The sequence below is a fragment of the Anas platyrhynchos genome, chromosome 15, assembly GCF_047663525.1.
Source record: "Anas platyrhynchos isolate ZD024472 breed Pekin duck chromosome 15, IASCAAS_PekinDuck_T2T, whole genome shotgun sequence".
Classification (NCBI taxonomy): domain Eukaryota; kingdom Metazoa; phylum Chordata; class Aves; order Anseriformes; family Anatidae; genus Anas; species Anas platyrhynchos.
Genome location: NC_092601.1, coordinates 17,926,817 through 17,945,808, shown reverse-complemented (window position 1 = coordinate 17,945,808; position 18,992 = coordinate 17,926,817).

Genomic DNA, 18,992 nt, shown 5'->3' with positions numbered 1-18,992 from the left:
ATTCAAATATCTCTAAACAGAGCATGATGCTGACATGGTCCGCCTCTAAACTACAACCCAGAGAAGGGCAGGTGAGAGTGATTAGAGAAAGCAAAACTGTGCTGTGTCCAAAAACCCCAGCCTGGGCTGAGAGGTAGGAGGTACTACAGGGAGGTCCCCTGGTAGGACATAAGGCTGCTTTGATCTGTGCATAAGGAGAAGGCAGGCAAAGCAAAACGTGTTTTGCCCCATAGGATGACTCAGGGTGGGCAGCGGCTTTGCTCCCACCCCAGGGTGTCCCCTTTTGGCCGGCAGGGGAGAAGAGACTGCCTGTGTGCCCACCACCCCGAGGACTGGGCATAACAGGCAGGGCTATAGCCACAGCCTGATGCTGCTTGAGCGAAAACCTCTCAGATCTGAGGTCTGCTTACTCCTGATGTGACTTTTTAGCATGAGCTCCCAGGATGGGCTGACATTCGGGCTTCTCGCAGCAGCAGGCTGTAGCCCACCTTCCACATACCTGTGCTATACCATGGATCTTCATTCAAAACCACAGCACACCCAGGTCTACATTGACTAATTAAGTCATGCAACATCTATTATTTCCGGAATTATCAGGCTGTTCCAGGCATAAATCAATTCTCTTATCAGTTCTTGAGACACATGGAGAAATTAGTACAGGCCTTTATGTCATCTGTGCCAACTCCATCTGCCTCCAGTTGATTAGCCAGAAGTTCTTCTCCAGTGACAGAATTAGAAAACCCATTTCAGTTCACAGATCAGTTTGCAAGCAGCAGTAATAATTAATGCTCTCATGAAGGGAGGGTGCCCTGTGTACACAGCATTGCTTGCTTGCTCTGCAGAGTATACCCAGGCCATCCCTTCGTCCATCACCAGCCTCTGGAGCAGCTGAGCTTTTGAGCATAGGCAAAATTAACGGAGTGTGAAAAGCAAAGTGCTCACAATAGCAGCAAAGCTGAGCAAGGCTAGTGGCTCTTATCGGTTATATGCTGTGTTAAGACTTGCTATGGAAGTAGCAAGACATAGTCGTGACGTGGAGGAGTAGCCAGGGAAGGCAGCAGCAAAGAGCTGAAATGCCAGGCTGAGATGAGGAGCCGGACCCCAAGGCTGAGAGACTCTGCCTAAGTCACTTCACACCCTGTACATCAGCTCCTGGGTCTGTAAAGCTAGGAAAAATAGCACTGGTGGCTGTCATACAGCACTCAGGGCTGAAAGACAGCACTGAGTAAAGAACTTCTAATTTGCTGTCTCCTAACAACGTGTTTGGAGCTGCATAAAAAAAAAAAAAAAAAAAATCCAAGCTGGCAGCTGCTGTGTTGACCTGGCAGTCCTGGAGAGAGGCAAAGCCTGGGGACCAGAGGGAACAGAGGGAAGGGGGACATTGCTGCCCATGCTCTCCAATATTTTCCTAAGGTTGCCTGAAAGAGGGGCTGCTTGGGTATCTCACTCTTCATATTAAAGTGAAATCATTTTGCTTGGGGAATATGAAGAAATTCCTGGCAAACTTGAATCAAGTGCAACCAGCAGCAGTCCAGCAGAAACATTTGATGTGCTTGGGATCAACGGCACTGCTTACAAAATTTAAATGTGCTGGGAACAGCAGCCTCATACTTGGCCTTTTCTATTTTAAAATAAGCTTATAGATGGGACAGAGGCCAGGATACAGCCTGGAGAGGTGGTGAGCTGGGCACGGATCTGCCAGAAGGCTGCTTGGAACAGAGATGGAAGAATTTGGAGTCAGACAAAACCAGCTGCAGCCTCAGAGGGGTGATGTGGGGACAGCAGGAAGGTCGCAAACCCCAAATGCCCCTCCAGACATTTAATCCAAGGATCAGACATCCCTTATGGACATCGTTCAAACTGAGGCCTATTAGACCTGCAGGGGCTGTGTGAGTGCAACTTTGACACCAAAATAAAACATGTTGCCAGAATAAATCATGCACCTGCAGATTAAGCGATTTAAGAAGAAGCAAATGCAAGAATAACCTCCAAAACAAAAGAAAATAAAAAATTCCTCAGTGGATTAGGTAAGAACATGGAACAAGTGAAGAATACTCACAAGACCAACACTTGAGTGAAAATTGGCAGTGTAGAAGTATCAAAGATTTCTGGGTAACTTCTTATTTTTCTCCTCAGAGAAAAAGCTAATATTATTTCAAACCTCTCTGATCACAGGAGAGAGCTAAAGAGGTGCGATAAATGAAGATTCAGAGTTTTATTGCTCTGTCACATTAAGCTGGTGCTGTATCAGGTGATAGCAGTGTAACAATAATCTAGTGCATTAGGGATGCTCTGTTTTTCTTTCCATGATGATTTTATAACATGCTGGAAAGAAAAGCCAACAGCATTTCATGCCAAGACGCTTTATAAACATTAATATAGCGCTAACAAAAGCATCATCTTTTACCATAGAGGAAGAGTTTTAGTGCAAACTACAAGCACTTTGTGTACCCAGCGAAATTTCCCTGTTCTTTTCTCCGAATCCAAGGCAGATCAGCATGTATTGTGTGGAGTTACCGTGCTCTGATAATCTACCGTGCTCTTCAGGGTTATGCTGAAGGGATTGTCCTCAGTTTCCTCTGTTAAATCATTCTGGATAAAATAAACAAGTTTTGCATCAAACAAAATGAACCCAACAATTGCTCACTTATTTTTCTGGGTCCAAAGAAGCAGCTGTTGCTTGTGACGAAGCTCTCTGGGCTCTCTCCAGCTGTGAAGTCCTGCCCAAGCCCTGCTGGCCGGGCTTCTCGCATCCCCAGCTGGTTTCCCAGATGGCAGCACAGTCCCCTGGGGACACAGGAGCTCCAGCCACTGCCCCAGGCTGGCCCCAGAGCTCACCTGCATCGGGGCTGAACCAAAGTGGAGCAAATCAGAGTTGGTTTCAGTGTGCCACCAAATTTGCAGGCTATGTTGCAGGGCTATACCTAGCCTATCACATACTTTCTTCAATGGCCTATTTGATGCTCTGGCCACAAATGATGATCAGAAAGACATGAAGGATGTTGAAAAGCATGCTCTGGCTGCTGATCAAGTCAGTTATCCTCTTTCGCTTGATTTCAAAGGAAAATGGTTTCGGTAAAGCACCAAAAACTAACTCCTTGCAAGAATGGCACCAGAAAGTGGAAAATTTCAGAAGTGCCTGAATTTCTTTCTGATTCCTCTCAGGACTTACAGCAAGGGAGTAGGACTGGTATTCTATTAATTTACAATAAAATAATACGTTTTAGAAATGTGTGCAGCATTTACCAACGAAATTGAAAGAGCCTTTCCATTAGGGTAATGACTGATTTGTTTTCTAATTTAAAAAGAATCAAAACTAATTTTATTTACTAAGCAGACAGTAATGGTCACGCTCCAGTGAATGAATAAATGTGCATTTCAGCAGGAATACTTGCTTTGCAAATGCATTTAATTTAATGCAATGTATTCCCAATAAAACATCAGAACTAATGAGGAAGGGATGACTCTGTCCTGTCATGCACTCTGTGAAGAAAAGACAGGCTTGTGTTTATGTCCTGCATGGCTGGGAAATTTGGAAGTCCCAGTACAATGTGCTTTTGTACTATGGAGTTTGCATCTGTTTTGTTGAAGTCTTGCAGGAATAGTTGCTATTTTTTTGAAAATGAAAAGTTTTGGTACATTGATTTTATGTCTCTGTGACATAAGTCTCTTTTCCCTTATTCAGGTGGGGTTTCAACTCGTAAAAGCTGTGCTAGATGGACAATCAGGCGGCTCTCGTCGACAATGCATCTCCAGAAATCGTGCAGCTTGTTCTGGGCATCGTGAGCCTGCTTGTCGTTATCCTCTCCAGAGGGACCACTTCAAAAGAAAATTGGGTTTTGGTGTGGCTCTCTTAGGGCAAGGAGGACTGAATAACCACCCACCCGACTCGTTAGCACGCCATCCATCCGCACTGCGGCTGCAGTGACACCAAGTCAGGCTGGGCAATACCCCCTGCAACCTGGGCAAGTGCTCAGTGTCACAGACACCAGGTGTGAGCGATGCTCGGTGGCTGTGATATCAGTTAGGCAAACGGCACGAGTCAGATCACTTCTGCCAGCTTTTAGGGGTTATATATGAGTGTGCGATATAGACTAGAAATAATATTCTCACTTCAAGGGGAAAATGCGGGTGATTTGTACACAGCGGCAGAAGAGGAGGAATGAAATCTGGGTAAGGCCTTGGGAAATCACATCGCTAAGCACTTGAAGGAGCATTTCAGCATACAGCATGAAGTGGGGTCTTTGACATCCTGAATGCAGATACGGGAACGAGGCCCCACTGCGTTAGTGTTCCTGTAGCCAGCTGGGCTCGCCCTTGATGTGCGCCGTGTCTTATCTGTCGCGCTGCCGTGTTTGATCGCACTCAGCCCCGTCTGCAATTTCCCTCCCTGTCTCCGTGCCACGGGCACATTTCCTGCCCTCCAGGCAGACCTACGTGAGCAGGGTGCTGCTGCGCTTCCCGTGGGGGGCAATTTGTTCCGAACTCCTCAAAAGCGCCGCACATCTGTCTGAATTCATTTTTAAAAGAGAAATGAATCCTTTTCCCCAGTTCTGCAAATCACCAGTATAGCCAGGCACACAGCCTGGCTTTATAAGAGGTTTTGCATCCAGCAAAGGCAGGTCTTACTCTTCAGCAGCCTTTTTGGGGGTTTGCTACCATCCAGGCTGTTGGAGTAAGATAACCTTCACCAGCAGGGCAACCGTGCCAGAGACCTTCAGTGGATGAGTTATAAACCAGCCTCTGCCAGGTTGTACTGATGACTAATCTCAAAGCACAACCCGGGGAAGGATTCTGCCAGTGCTTTCTAACCAGCCGTGTTTCATCTAAATAGCATCGACTGATTTTATTCTCTGCTGGTTGCTAATGACTGGCAAATAAATGACTGCACTGTGAAAATACAGAAAGAATTACGAAGTGGCAGTTTGATCTATGAGAAATAAGTTGTCTCTGTTGCTAAAATAACATAAAACAGGCAGGGAACCATTTTTTGCCAAATATTCTTAATATACATTAAAATTAGGCATGCTTCTAATTCACATTAGAGCAGAGCCTCTGGCTAAGCAAACTAAGCATGCCTGGAAAACGTGGGGCTATTCCTTATCACAGGAGGCCAAAGCAACTGGGTCAAAATGCGCCTTCTCTTGCCTTTGAGACAATACAGAATATCTCTGCTCAAGCCAACAGTCCTCGGGGTGTCACTGGAAGCAAAGAGTGCCCAGCATCAATGACCATCATCACATCTCCTGGTCTTCAGGGAACTTTGTCCTCCCCTCTACTTTGGACAAGTCCTAATTTTCAAAAAGAGCATCCATACCATCTTCCTCGGTGTGACACAACTGTTGGTACTGGGACAACTCTGGAACTGCTGGTGCTGTAAGCCCAAATTTTTTGTACTGAGCTGGAGGAGTTGCAATACTGTAAAACAAGATCTGTGATGGTTTGTGCCCCAACATCCAGAGTTTTGCTGGCTGCCTAATGCACTTCCTCTCCTTGAAGAGATAAAAGATAGATGAAGAAAGTCTAAGCTGAAAGGGCTGAGTTTTGCTCTGGCTGGACCACAGGGCAGGGCTCATGGCAGCTACGGAGGCAGCTGCAAACAGCAGGAGTTCTGGTGTGCATTCACCAAAGAGCAAAATTGATCTTACAGTGCAGCCCAGGTGCAGGAGTATGAGGTTTTCTTTATGTGGCACGCTTTCTTTATGTGGCACATTATCTTTGAGGGATCAGGATCATGCTGGGGAGGATAAGGAGCAGAGATCAGCTTGGCCCCAGCCTTGCTCTGGTGCCCTTCAACAAGTTCCACCAGCTGCGTCGTCCCCAGTTGTGCCGTTGAGATGACAGTCAGCAAAATAGAAGCTGACTGCTGATAATGATGTCAAAAAGCTGCAAATATCAAACAACCAGCATAGCAAGGCTGAAGCCAGGGGCATCCTCAGTGCCTTGGTCCCAGAGCAGGGGCTGGGAGCAGGGGCTGGGAGGCCTCCTCGGGGCTGAGCTCTCCTGCTGCCCCAAAACCAATGCCCTCAGGCATTTGGGGCGAGGGCCAGAGGTGCTGGACATGATCAACGACTGCCTCCTTTCCCTTGGCAGCCTGGTGACAGTGAAAAAATGCTACCAGCAATTAGGCCATCCCTTTAATGAATTAAACCATTAAGCAAACAATTAAGAGAGGGAAGCGTGATTTGAGGGGTGCAAGATGACTGAGGCAGGGAGAGACGTCTCTGGCTGGGGACTTCTGCCAGCTGATGCTTCTGATCGAAACAATTATGCACGAGGCAACCAGGGACAGAAGAGATGGCAAAAGTAAAGGGACGGCAGAAGAGCAGGGCCACGTCTGGAATGATGGATGAATTGGGAAGTGTTTTCTGGGATAAAAGGGTGACATTTGAAGACATTTTCAACTGCTGAAATGAGGTAAGAAGTGCTTTCGGATCCAGCTACAATCCAGTGTAATACTGCGATGAAACCTGGCTTTACACGTTTCCATCTTTCCCCATAAACTGTTTTCCAGCCAGATGGAAACTTGAGAGGACTTTGACCTAATCTATCCATTTTCTGAATTGGATGACAAGGGTCAGGACCCCTTCTATAAGCTCAGTCATTGGAGATGTCTCTAAACATTCAAGTTTGGAGCAGCCAGGTAAGCTAACAGCCAGGCTTCCGCACTACCTGCCAAAGCAAGCTTCCAAAGGCTGCCTAGTTAGTGACAGAAATGGATTATTAATTTTGCTTTTCTCCCACAATTACAGAACAAAAGAGAGCATATTTCTTTTCCTTGCCACTGTTAGCCGTTTCCAGCTGAGCTGCAGCATTGAAGTGCCCCCGTCCAGCCCCAAAGGCATTTATATGCAGCCGCTGTTCTGTTCAGCCTTTTGCTCCACGGCGAGCAAGATTTATGCTCTGAAGGATGACGAGAAGGGGCATATTATTAATCATGAAATCCATCATCTATCCTGAGAACCTGATGGAGGAGGACCCACCGGGATGCTTACGCTGTATTCTCCAACTGCAGAGGTTGCTCCCAGGATGAGCCTTACCCAGCTGGCAAAGAGCTGGCACACGAAGTGTCTGCGTGCCCTAAGCACACCCGCCACATGCAATGGCACAAGGATGAGGCTGACCCGTGGGGACTCAACCCCACAGCCCCTGTCCCACCTCACCTTCCTGCTTCGCCTTGCCAGTGGGGTGATTCCGCTCCCTGTTGCCATAGTGGCTTGGATGAGCCCTCCCTGAGCCATTTCAGTCCAAACCAGGCCAGTTAGCCAAGACTTCTTATTGAAACGCTCATCTGGGCTCAAACGGGCTCGTGGTTTTTGCACAGCTTTTTTCTTGCTCTTTCCTCGCAGCGTTTAGCAATTGATAAATCAGTGCTATCACAGCTCTTGCGTTACACGGTAATGGTGATGGATAGCCACTCTCTCCTCTGCCCCCCTTCTTGTTTGCTTTATTTTTGGTTTCTTTTAGAGCCAGTTTCTGAATATTTTCTTATTTTCTCTCCCTTTTGATCACATGCTAGAGTTAGGCTGAATGATCAAAAGTGGTGCAGTCAGTGCATGGCAAATTAAGCTCTGTCCTCGGGTTATATCCATGCAAATCAAGAGCAGCAGGAAAACTGTCTTGGACTTTCAAGAGGGTGGCTGAAAGGAGAGTTGGCCCTGAGGTCAGTGAAGGTGAGTCAACCACAGGAACTTCAGCAAAGCTTTTTGGTTTTGTGACAGGCAGGGATGATGGTCTGGCACTAACCAGGGTGCCAAATGCACCCAGAACAGATAAGGCAACTATGGACAGGGCCATCCCATTAGACATCAGCTCAGTGAGGCAACACGATGGCACAAAAATGAGGTGTAATGGGAAAACACTGAGCTGCACACTGGTCTGACATCATTGTTCCACCACGTCTAAGCTCTGAATTTGCTGTCACACCAGTCCAGCCATGTAAATCCAGCTTAGCTGGCCCATGACAACAATTCATTAGTTCTGGTCCATATTGGTGTAACTACTGATTATTCACTGATGTTAGTGCAAAGCCAGCTATTGCTGAGCATGCTTATTGCTACGGTGCCTGTGCACCCAGAGCAGTGTTCCTTCATGCTACAGGTCGCACAGACACAGAAAGGGTCCCCTAAGCAGCAGCTGGTGGAAGAAGCAGGCCACCCCAGCAGAGCAGAGTGGTGCTGGCGTACTTGTGCACCTGGTAAATAAGAAAAGACATTTGGCCTTTACCTGAGAAAGATGGAAATGAGAGAGAACTGGCTGAAGCATGGGAGGAAGCAGTGAGACGGGTAGTTCTGAGGACTCCTGCAGCTTGTACGCATTTGGGGTTTTCATCTCTTTTTTTTTCTGTCTCCGCTCAGCTTGTGATTAACATCAGCAACCTTCCGTCAGCTCATTCTGTATGTGCATAGTTCATGATGAGACACGTCTTAAACTTCTAGGTAACAAAACAAAAATGACTAAAGCCCTCTGCCTCACAACTCAACAGCAAGGGGACTATTTTCCATAGAGATCTGGGAGAGTTGGGGCGGTGGAGTGGGAGCCAACATCTTGACAACTCCCACCTCCTCATCAGGACATTTGTGGATTTCAGGATCTGACTCATGGGGTGCAATTCAACTGTCATTCTGGGAGGTGCCCCCCTTATTCCACTCTTGGTGCACGCCTGCCTTTGCCCATCCACTCCTCCTGCAGTGCTTCCCTGCACCCCGACCCAAAAGTCTCTCTCTTCCCTACACTCTCTCTCATGATTCCAGATTTTGCTGCTCTGTAGGGGGAATAGGTGCCCCTGCTGAATTTTTTCCCAGGCCCTGTTGCTACTTTCATCTGGTCCACAGCTGTGCTACACCTCCTCTGCACTGCTCTCACCCCAGCAGCCCATCCCTCCTGTTCTCATCCTGTTCTGATGCCTTCCTCTGATCCCTGGCAGGACAGGGTATTTGCTGCATCTGGGCACCAGATTTGGGGCAGGGAAGGCAATCCATGCTGGTACTGACACAGTGAGCACAGTGCTGTGTGGTTCTAGATGCTTGCAAGTCAGATTGGCAAACCCCTGAGTTTTGGGACATTTTTTGGTGTATATACACAGCAATGAGGCTGCAGAGAGCTCAGCATCCATGGGAGTCACCTTGGTTGCACAGAGCTGGGCTGTACCCACAGGGACATCTAGAAAAGCTCCAAACATGCAATTTGGGCAACTGAGTCCCAGTGGGCAGCTGAAGACAACGCACAGTGGCACAGATGGGTTTCCTCTTCAGTTTAACCATTGGCAAGACTAAAAGTGGAATTTTGCCCTTCAGAAAAATTGAAGGGTTCTGCTAAGGATTCCCTGCATCCTCTTCTGGAGAAGGTAACATGGTAGAACATTAAACTGAAGAAATAAATGCCTGTAAATGTGTAAATGCTGGCCAGATGTTGCCTGGACACACAGCCCAGAGGGAGCGATGGGGCTGTTTCGCTGGCACCGGTGTGTAACTGCTTGTAGATTTTACCGCCCACTTCTCCTGGCTTGATTTATGAATTCAGCCAGGAACATCTTCTGCCTCAGAAGGGAAAGGGACTTTAATAAATGAAGATGTATGGGAAAGAATTAAAACCTGACATCGCATTAGGAGAGCAAAGATTTTGTCTCTCCTCCGTAGAATCTGATCATATTTGGAATTAGCCAAGAAAAGTTTTATCAGAAAGGAATAGAGATGAACCTAGAAAATAGGCTGATAAAGCTGACAGCAGAGCAGGGAGTGCAGAAGCCGTGGCTGCCTGTGTCCTTGTGTGGGCACGGACACAGGTCTGTCTGCCGGACCCTGGCGTGGGGCCGCATCCCTGCCCAGCTGCTGCCCGAGACAGGGCTGAGACCTGCCCAGCAAAACTGGCAGCAGCTGTGCTTGTGTGCAGGGCTCCGACTTGTGCCATCCCTCCTCCCACGGGCAATCACAGCCCCAGGGAAGCATCAGAAATCAATCAGCCAAACAGCCGGCTTGCTGCCAACCCGGAGTGTCGAGCTTTATTCCAAACCTGCTGCTGCCTGCGCTCGGAGCGTGCAAAGCTGCTGCGAAAACAGCCCGTCTCTCCCCTGCCTGTAAGCGCTTCTTGGGGAACAAGAGGAACAAAATCACTTATTGCCCCTCTTAGCGCTTGCTTTCTCACAGGATGGGGAGTCAGAACCCACACGATGTTCCCCGGGTCATTTCTTCACCTGACACCAGCCGACATCGCAGGGAGGAAACTTGCTCTTGCATTATCCTGCCGCTGGAAGCTGCCTGCCTGCCTTTGATTCACTTTCAGCCCTGTTTCCTCTGGTCCCAAGTCAACATTAATCTTAATTATGTCTCAGCTAACAAGCCTCTAAGAGTTTATTAAACAGGCTTTTGTGTTCCCTAATTGAAAATCTCAGCGCAGAGCGTTTCAGCGCTGCTTCTGCCTCGCACGCTGCTTGACAAATTGCTGCGAGAGGCAGGCGGAGGGGAGAGGGACGGGGGCATCGACGGCAGCGCTGCCGCTTGGCTGGGCGGCCGCTGCTGCATCCCGGCGGGGAGCTGCTGGGAAGGGCTGGGAAGTCTGCCCGAGACACATCTCCCCTCCCGGGAGGATGGTGGTATCTAAAATGCCCTCCATGGCAGTGCCTGGTGGACTTGTATAGCCTCAAGTAGCCACTAAATGTCTCTGAAATGGAAAGGCGAGACTGCCAGGCACCGTGCTCAGACTGCAGGGCTCTTCTCATCCCCGCTGTGGTCTGCAGGATGGGGTCTCCAGGCCCTGGAAGGCATCACCACTGCGGGCAGGAGCCTTGCCAGGGGTTTTGGTCTTCTTGTCCTCGGGTCTGTCTCACCCCAGCTCACTCTTGCTGTGTCTGTTCTTCATTTGGGGGCATCTGTAGGCCTGAGCCCAGCCATGCAAAAAGCATCGTCCCAGCACCAACTGTAGTCACAGGGTCACATCACGTGCTACAAGGATTTGCAAAGATTGGTCTGAAAAGGCATCATTTTGGGTCATGGTTTTGAATGGGGGCCAGACCAACCCCTCCTCTGCTCCTGCCACCCCTGGGTCAGTGCTGGGGCCACGATTGCTGGAAAATGGATGTTCCAGCAAGAAGCCTGCCTGCCAGCATTTTCGTTGATAATGTTGCAATGCATCATATTTAATGAGCAAATTTAGGAAAGCTTTCAATGCATCAATTTTCAGATAAGACAGCCAAATGACCTTTCCAACAAACAACTGTCTGGGGAATTTGGTTTTGTAACAAATGCCTGTTCCCAGCTGGGGTTCAAGGAGGAAATACGATATACAGCTGCAGCCAAAAGCACACGTAGGGTCTGCTTCCCACCCTGGGGAGGATCCAGCCCTGATTGAGCCCTGTGGATCTCTAAGGCATCATCTCCACTGCATGGCCAGGATAAAGTCCAGTGTAAGTTTTGCTTTCCAGGAGCTGCTCTTCTCCTCGCAGGTCTCCTCCACAGCTCTCGTCAACCATCTCCCCAGTGCTGTGCAGCAGCTGCCTCGTGGGATCCTCTCCTCACCCCAAGAAGACCTTTCTCAGACTCGAGCTGTATTTTCAAAAGCTCCACTCACCCTTTCTCCGAGTCCTATCTATATGCTGCTGTTGGAGAGACAGAGGCTTCCCCAGCAGCTTGGCGGTGGATTTCAGGCAAGCTGAGAGCGTCTCTGAATGCATTTCATCAAAACATGCCATTCTTTGACAAAGACTGACAAACTCGGATGAAAATCTGTCCTCCCAGCCAGCCATTCCCAGAAAGCAAGAGACAGAAGTGATGCTCCCAAATGCATTTTTAATTTATTTTTTTTATTATTTTTTTTTTACACACTACAAATCCAGTCACTAAGCCTGAGGGACTGACTGACATTTTGAATACCTCAGACGAGAATTTGTCAAATTAAAGCTTCCTATTCAGCTTTAAATACTCCCTTCTTGGACAGCCCTTTGATCCATCAAAGTATAACAAATGTTAGCTCTCCTGCTGCACCGCTCAAAACAAACACCCATGTGCATGGGAAGGTCAAGGAGGCCTTGCTCTGTGCCCTTTTAACCTTCACAACATTGCACAAGCTATTTGCTTGTTGCCATCTCTGTTTAAGTTGCTAGTTATGAATATTCATTGGCAGTCATGCAGACCACTCAATGAGCACATTTTCAACTGCTGGGTACTAAAGACTTTTGCTGGAGTGTGTGTGCAACAGGAAAACACACAATAGCCAGGGTAAAGGAGCACCTTTTTTAAATATACCACTTTTTCTTCCATTTCATGAGGCTTTCCCCAAGACAGCCCCAGGACTGCGTTGTACAACGCTGTGGTCTGAATGTGGCCTTCTCTGGGTGGACAGCCTGCTCTAGGAAAACATGCAAAAGCCAGGTGCTCAAGGCAACAAGTAAATAACTTTTGCTGGCTTACTGGACCAAAACAGAGGGCAGGCCACGAGTGCTGAGCTGCAGGCAGTCTCGACATTGGCTCGGTGTTTCCTGTGACCCACAGGCCTGGCACCCTCGAGGCATGCAGCATCATCCTTAAAAACTTAAAAACTGGGAGACCATCACCTGCACGTGCACACCTTGCCTCTCCCATCTCCTCCCAGCTGCCCGTTCTCTTCTGCAACAAGGAGGAAGGCAAAAGTTGCTCATTTCGGCCTGCTGTGGCTTGCTCCCAGCACAGCTCATCCAGTTCCCTGGCTCAGTTACCTGAAATGTCTCAGCTGGTCACCTCAACCTGCACTTTGTTTTCACGTTGCATTTACTCCTGGACTTTTTTTTTATTATTATTTTTTGAATAACTTCATCTAAATCCAGCCCTGTTGCTATGAGATGGATGATGCTCTGGGGTTTCTGTGTTCTCTCCCTCTTTCCTGCTGTAATCTCGTAACACTTAATCCTCTGTATCTCTTCATCTTTCCCTGAAAAGTCACTGAAGGTGAAACCTTTCTCTACTTGCTCTCTTACCAGCTCTCTTACCATCTATATCTTGAGCCCTTAAGCCTTCAATCCAGGTTTCTGACCTCAAGCAATGAGGCATCCCAAACATCAGACGTGTCCTGTTCCCTTAGCCTACTCTCCGTTTACTAGAGTGAACCTTCGAAGTTGCTGTAGTGCTTTGTGTTTTTTCCAACACAGGAAATGGAAAAGCAATAGGCCTTAAAATAAGTCGGTGCTGCAAGGGATGTACAGTCCTGTCCTGCGGTGATGTGAGGTTAGGTGACGTGAGGCCACTAGGTAAGTTTGTACCTGAATTTCCCTCCACAGCCCCAGTGCTGCAGCTGTACCACAGCAGATCTCCAGACCCAGCACCAGGGATAAGCATTTTGCTTTACATTTACACAATTAGGTTGCCCCTCTGCCAGGCAGCCTCAGGAGCAAAATGTGGCTCTGGGCATCTCGCCTCTCTGTGCTGGGAGTTAACAGCATGCCCAGAGAGCACGAACAAACCAGGGTGGAGATGAAGGGCCCTTAGAAACCCCACGTAGAAAGTCCGAGGTTTTCAGGGTCCAGGACCATCATTAGAATTTGCCACCTCTCCTGCAGGCAGCACCAAGCACGCTCTGTGCTTGGCCATGCTGCCTACCCCATGAACCCATTGCCACCACAAAATAAGAAGAGGGATCAGCGGAAAGAGCTCTGCTTGTGTTAACAGCACGATGCACCACGCGGCTCTTCCTGCTGGCCGCAGATTGAGATGGGTGAGTCATGGCCATCGCTAACACTCGGGGCTGCAGCAGCTCGGCACAACGGGAGGGGTTTTGCATCTCACACACCGACTGCTGCTCTGCAGAACTGCTGCTTCGAGCAAGCAGAACAAAGGCAGGCAGCAAAACGCCCGCCAGAGCGGTGTCATGTCACCAGGAGAAATGCCGCCGCTGACGAGACGTGATGACAGCCGCTCCCATGGGCAGGGGGAATTAATTGTGCAGCTTCCAGAATTAATGCGATCGTTCTGCTTTGCTGTTTGCACCGCTCTGAAGCCTCACACCACAGGCTGCGCTCGCTTTCTGCAGCCACATGTGTGAATCCAGTCCCATATGCCAGGTGACAGACAGAGGTCTGATGGGCCTCACATCTCAGCCTGGCAAATATTTTCTGGCATGCATGTGCCTGCCTGCTACAGACAGGGATCTGTCATTTACATAGAATAAATTCATGTCACCAAATTGTGTTTGGATGCCTCCAACACCCGTAAAAGCTATGTCAGGGAGTTTTTTGATTGCATTGTATTTCTGACCTGATGGAGCTGGGACAAGGACATGGAGCTGAGCTGAGCTGTACAGGCCAGGCCACGCAATGTGAAGGTATGACTCTGAACCCCTGCAACAGGCACATTTATCATCAGCCCTGCCCTTCCCCAGCTTCTCCAGTCTGGGATCCTCCACCAGGTTCTGCCAAAGCCAGTAGCCAGCACGGCAGACACCAGCTAAAACCAGCATGAATTTAGCCTCAAATCATTTCAGGCAGTTCATTTAGGTGAAATTCACTGCTGTGCCAAAGGCCGGAGTGAAGTCTATGAACCACTTAAGTCTCACAATGAGGGACCTGGTGCTGGCTGGCTGCACGGGGGTGGATTTCACCCTTTGTGAATCCCTCGAGAAATTTTCCAATAGGATATTAAAACACCTCCATATTGTTCAGTGAGCAGGAGCCAGCATTGTCTGAGATGCACTTAGCAAAAAGCATTTGCAATTTCCAGACAGCACAGAAAGAGAGTGTGGAAAATGGAACTGTATGAAAAGCCCATACACCACGTTGCTTCTCTTCCTTTCTTCCCCCTTTTGAACCATCCCCCCTTCACAACTTTTAAATGCAGCAACCTGAAAGCTGAGCCTGCTCTTAATCATCTAATTAAAATGCAGAAAAACTTCAAAAGCACAATGCATTCTGCACATCTAGATGAAAAAAAAGAAGAAAACAATATTCTCAAGATTTTTGACCAGGCATCGCTAGCACTCTGAGACTCCAAAGATGATGAACAGTCATAAGAAGAAATCAAGCTGCATACAATACGTAGCTGAGATGATTAAATTCAGTCTGGCTGGGACAGAGCACAGCACGCAGTTGACCCTGGCTGGTGGCTTGGAGTGTCTCCGTGTCACCAGGCCAGGCCAAGGGCAGTCCCTTTGCTTTGTAGCTCAGCATCACAGCCAGGGGAAGGAGGCAGTGACACTGGGCTGCGTGGGGCAGAGCAGGCGTTTCTGTGAGTGCACGCTATGGATGGAGCAGAGAAGCACTGAACAAAGTGCATATTGTAGACAGAATTGGGTCCTGTGGGTGGGTTTGTGAAGCTGCTGATGGTGACCAGAGAAAACAAGAGCTTTCAGAGCATGGCAGGAGGGCAGCAAATCTGTATTTCACAGGACACATCTTAGCCAAATTACTTTTTAAAGTTGCAAATGGAAAGGAAAGATGCACGTTCTGCAAAATGTAGATAAGAATTTGTCTGAACTTGTTTCTTGATGCTGCACGGGGCAGCTCAGCATGGCCCTGTACTTCTAGCCTGGACTCAGATCAGCATCATGAAATGACCTGCTCCATGTTCAACTGGGCCTAGTTAATTGGGAGGGGGGAATGCACTGCCCTGTGGATGTTGAGGTTTGGACATTATTTCTAGTATATGCACTGTTAGCCTCTTTTGAGTCAAAGCCATCATTTCACATGGGATAATTTCTCCAGGTTAGCTGCACCACAGGGCTGAGCCTGTTAATAGTGATTAAAGTCTGACCTGTTATTGCTTGGTTCTTGTGAGCGTAGGCATCAGGGCGAGGAGCACGAAGGAGGCTGCATATGCAGCCTTCCACTGATACTTTTCCAGTCAAACTGAATTTCACGGGGAAATGAAAACACAGATTTGTGGCACTTGACAACTTGGCAAGTGTCATTTGCAGCGAGTAATGATCACAGCAAGTTCAAGAAGCCTGAAAGAAACTCTTACCAGAGTACAAGGCTCGGAAAGCACCGCTTCGCTCTGCAGCTTGTGCCGTGCTATCACACCTGCAATTCTCCAAGTGCCTGTTTCAAGTAGTTCCTTGCATCAGGACTTACTGTGCACAAGGCACTTTGCACAGAAAGTGGCATTATATTTAATTTAGTTACAAATGCCAGCACACAAACAAAGTCCCTTTACTCAGCAACTGGCCGAGGCTGCAGCCCAGGAGCTGGGGATAAGATATTGCAGACACTTCCCCAGGACCTAAAATACATCCCTGGCACAGAGAGAAAAAATCTGTAATTAACTTCAATAATAGCAGGATCATATTCAACTCATAAATCACTTGGGAACAATATTTTATCTAGTGCCAGAGGGTATTGTTCAGTGTGAAACTGAAAGCATTTGGGGAATTTTATATTGAGTGCCATGGCTCTTTTCGCATTTTAAAGACCTAATACTTGACTCGCAAACCATTCTGCTTTCTGACAAATGCTGCCTAATAATAAAAGCTTTTGGTGCCTTCCTTTACATGGGTTTGGCAGAGAGAGAGGCCACGAGTCAGTGCAGTGAACCAGAGACTCTTTCAGCACTGCTGGCTCAGCCTGTGGCACCGTCACTTCTTCAGCAACAACCCAACAAGCTCCAGCTGTGGGTGAACAGCAAACAGGAGGGACACCCAGGCTTGCAGATTTTGGGGACAGGCTGCCTAGTTATTATTCATCCATCCCGTTGTCCTGAGATGCTCCAGAGTCTTTCAGCTATTTGGTGCTCAATGACATCAGGGGGAGCCGAGAGCCTGAAGCTCTTCGTGTAGGCAGAAAAGTGTTGCAGGCTGTGTGATGCTGGCCAAGTGCTCTGCCCAAAGCCTCGGTCGGGAAGGAGCTTTTTGGCTTTGCAGAGCTCATGGTGTCTGCCAGCTCTGAGCACCCGCTGCTTTCTTCCCCAAAGCCCCTAACAAATGACGTTGCCAGTAATTAAGCAAACGTGGTTAGCAGTTTTATGGCTGATAAATTATAACTGCTATTCTTAATGAGCAGAGAGACTCAATTAGATGAGGTTAATATACCAAATAAATGCTACTTGCTCCACTTCAGAACCATCTGAAGTGAAACACCCCAGCGCTGGGAGATGCTGAGCGCAGCATTCAAAATGCAGCCACACCAGAGGCTCTGATGACCAAGCATTTGCTAATGCTCAAACCCTTAGGAGACCTGTCTCCAAATGCCTGAAATCCCCAGGACACAGGAACGTGAATCATCCCCAGTAACAGACCAGGCCTGACTCAGTACAGGCAGCACTGGCTCTACACCCATGGAGCTGCTAAATTCAGCCCAGGTTCCTCCTGCTTCCTTGATTTTTCTTCATGCTGGTCCCAGGGCTATAGCTAGGGGAACAAGTGGGGATTGTATCTGATGGAGCCACAACTTCTCCAAATATTTCAGCTGTATACCCAGCATGAGCCATTCCTCCAGCCTTCACAAAAGCAGGAGCAGGGCTGGCCAGGAGTCATTGCCAAAATCCTGAATGCACAAATGCCTTTTCCTAGCTCCAACCCACTGCCACTTTGGGTCTTGACAGCACTAAACTCTGCCATTTCTTAATGAGCTAACTGAGTGCATTAGCTGCTCGGGTCTATTTTAAGTGTTCCTGCTTCAGCACAAAAGGAACAATTGAAGAAACATCCACTGTTAGAGCTAAGGTTGTGTGAGGAACCTCTGTGACTCAACATGGCTATTCTAGCATCCCAAACTAAGTGTGCCTGGCAGGGTTTTTTCCATGTTTCCTGCATTACATACTCCTCCCAGCCATGTATTTCCATTCCCAGGAGAGCCGTAAGGCTCTCTGCAACATATAATAAAGCCCAGGCATGCAGCTTTGTTGCCAAATTGGCACAGAAAGCTGCAGACATCTGCATGGCAGGAGGAAGCAAGGAGGACCTGGCATCCACATCACCTACTCCAGCAGTTCCTTTTGTATTTTCTTGGATCTTGAAAGCAGCCGACAGCAAGCCTTGCACGCAGCGGGCATCACCGTGGCGGCATTACGCTGCTGCCAGCTTGTGTCTCCTCCCTGGTGAATGGCTGACGCTAGCATGTGGTCTGAGGGAGCGTTTCTGCAGGGACAAGCAGGTTTCAGGGCCAGGTCCTGTGTCTGTTCACTGTTCTGCCTTTTCAGGGCTTTTTACTGGGGTTTGGAAGTCCTGACATTTTCCCTCCCCAAGCTCTCCCCTCCCTGCTTTTAGGCAGGGCTGAAAGCAGAAGTGATGTCCACTCCTGGCCAGGCCACTTCAGCCTTGACAGAGAAATTCTCATCAGCGTGACGAAGGGACCACAAAAAACAGTGGCAGGCCCCCCAGAAACCAGGCACTGCTCTCTTCCCTGGGTGCTAGTGCTTCCCTGGACCTGAGGTCCAAGACCTACCCTGCAGGGTACAATTTAAACTTCACTGCAGGGCTGTCTTCTCAATCAATGGGAAAGACAGAATTCTGCCTTGAAAAGGGAGGAAAAGCAGGGACAGAAAACCCGAGGGGAGGATGACTTTGTTGGGTAGTTGACTTGCATTCTTCTCTGCTTGGAAACAGGGTGGTGCACTTCCCCAGATACCCAGGGCAGCAGCTCCAACAGTACTGGGATTTTGCACTACCAAAACGAAAAAGGGAAAAAAAAAAAAAAAAAAAAAAGGAACCAAAACCGAAGCAATTTGTGCAAGTTGGCTTTAATGCAATTTGCCCTGGAAGAAAGGAGTTGCAAATAGCATTAGCTTGTCGTGCCTGATGTATAGCAGCAATCGTCGGGGTGCCCAGATTGTCTGCAGCAGTTTTTGGCTGGCGTGTGAAGGGCAGCTTTTGGTGAGAAAGCTTCCTCCTGTTCTGGAGAGGGGAAGAACCACTCCAGCAGCACCAGCAGGCTCTGCCCAAGGGCTCGGGCAATGCCTTGCCCTTCCAAGCCTCCTGCCCACCCCACCGAAGGGCAAAGTGGCTGCAGACACAGCATCTGCAAGCCCAAGGCTCCAGCCTGCTGCTGCCTGGCTTGTAAGTGGTTTCTATTTGTTCTAACACTTTCATCTTTTACCTGC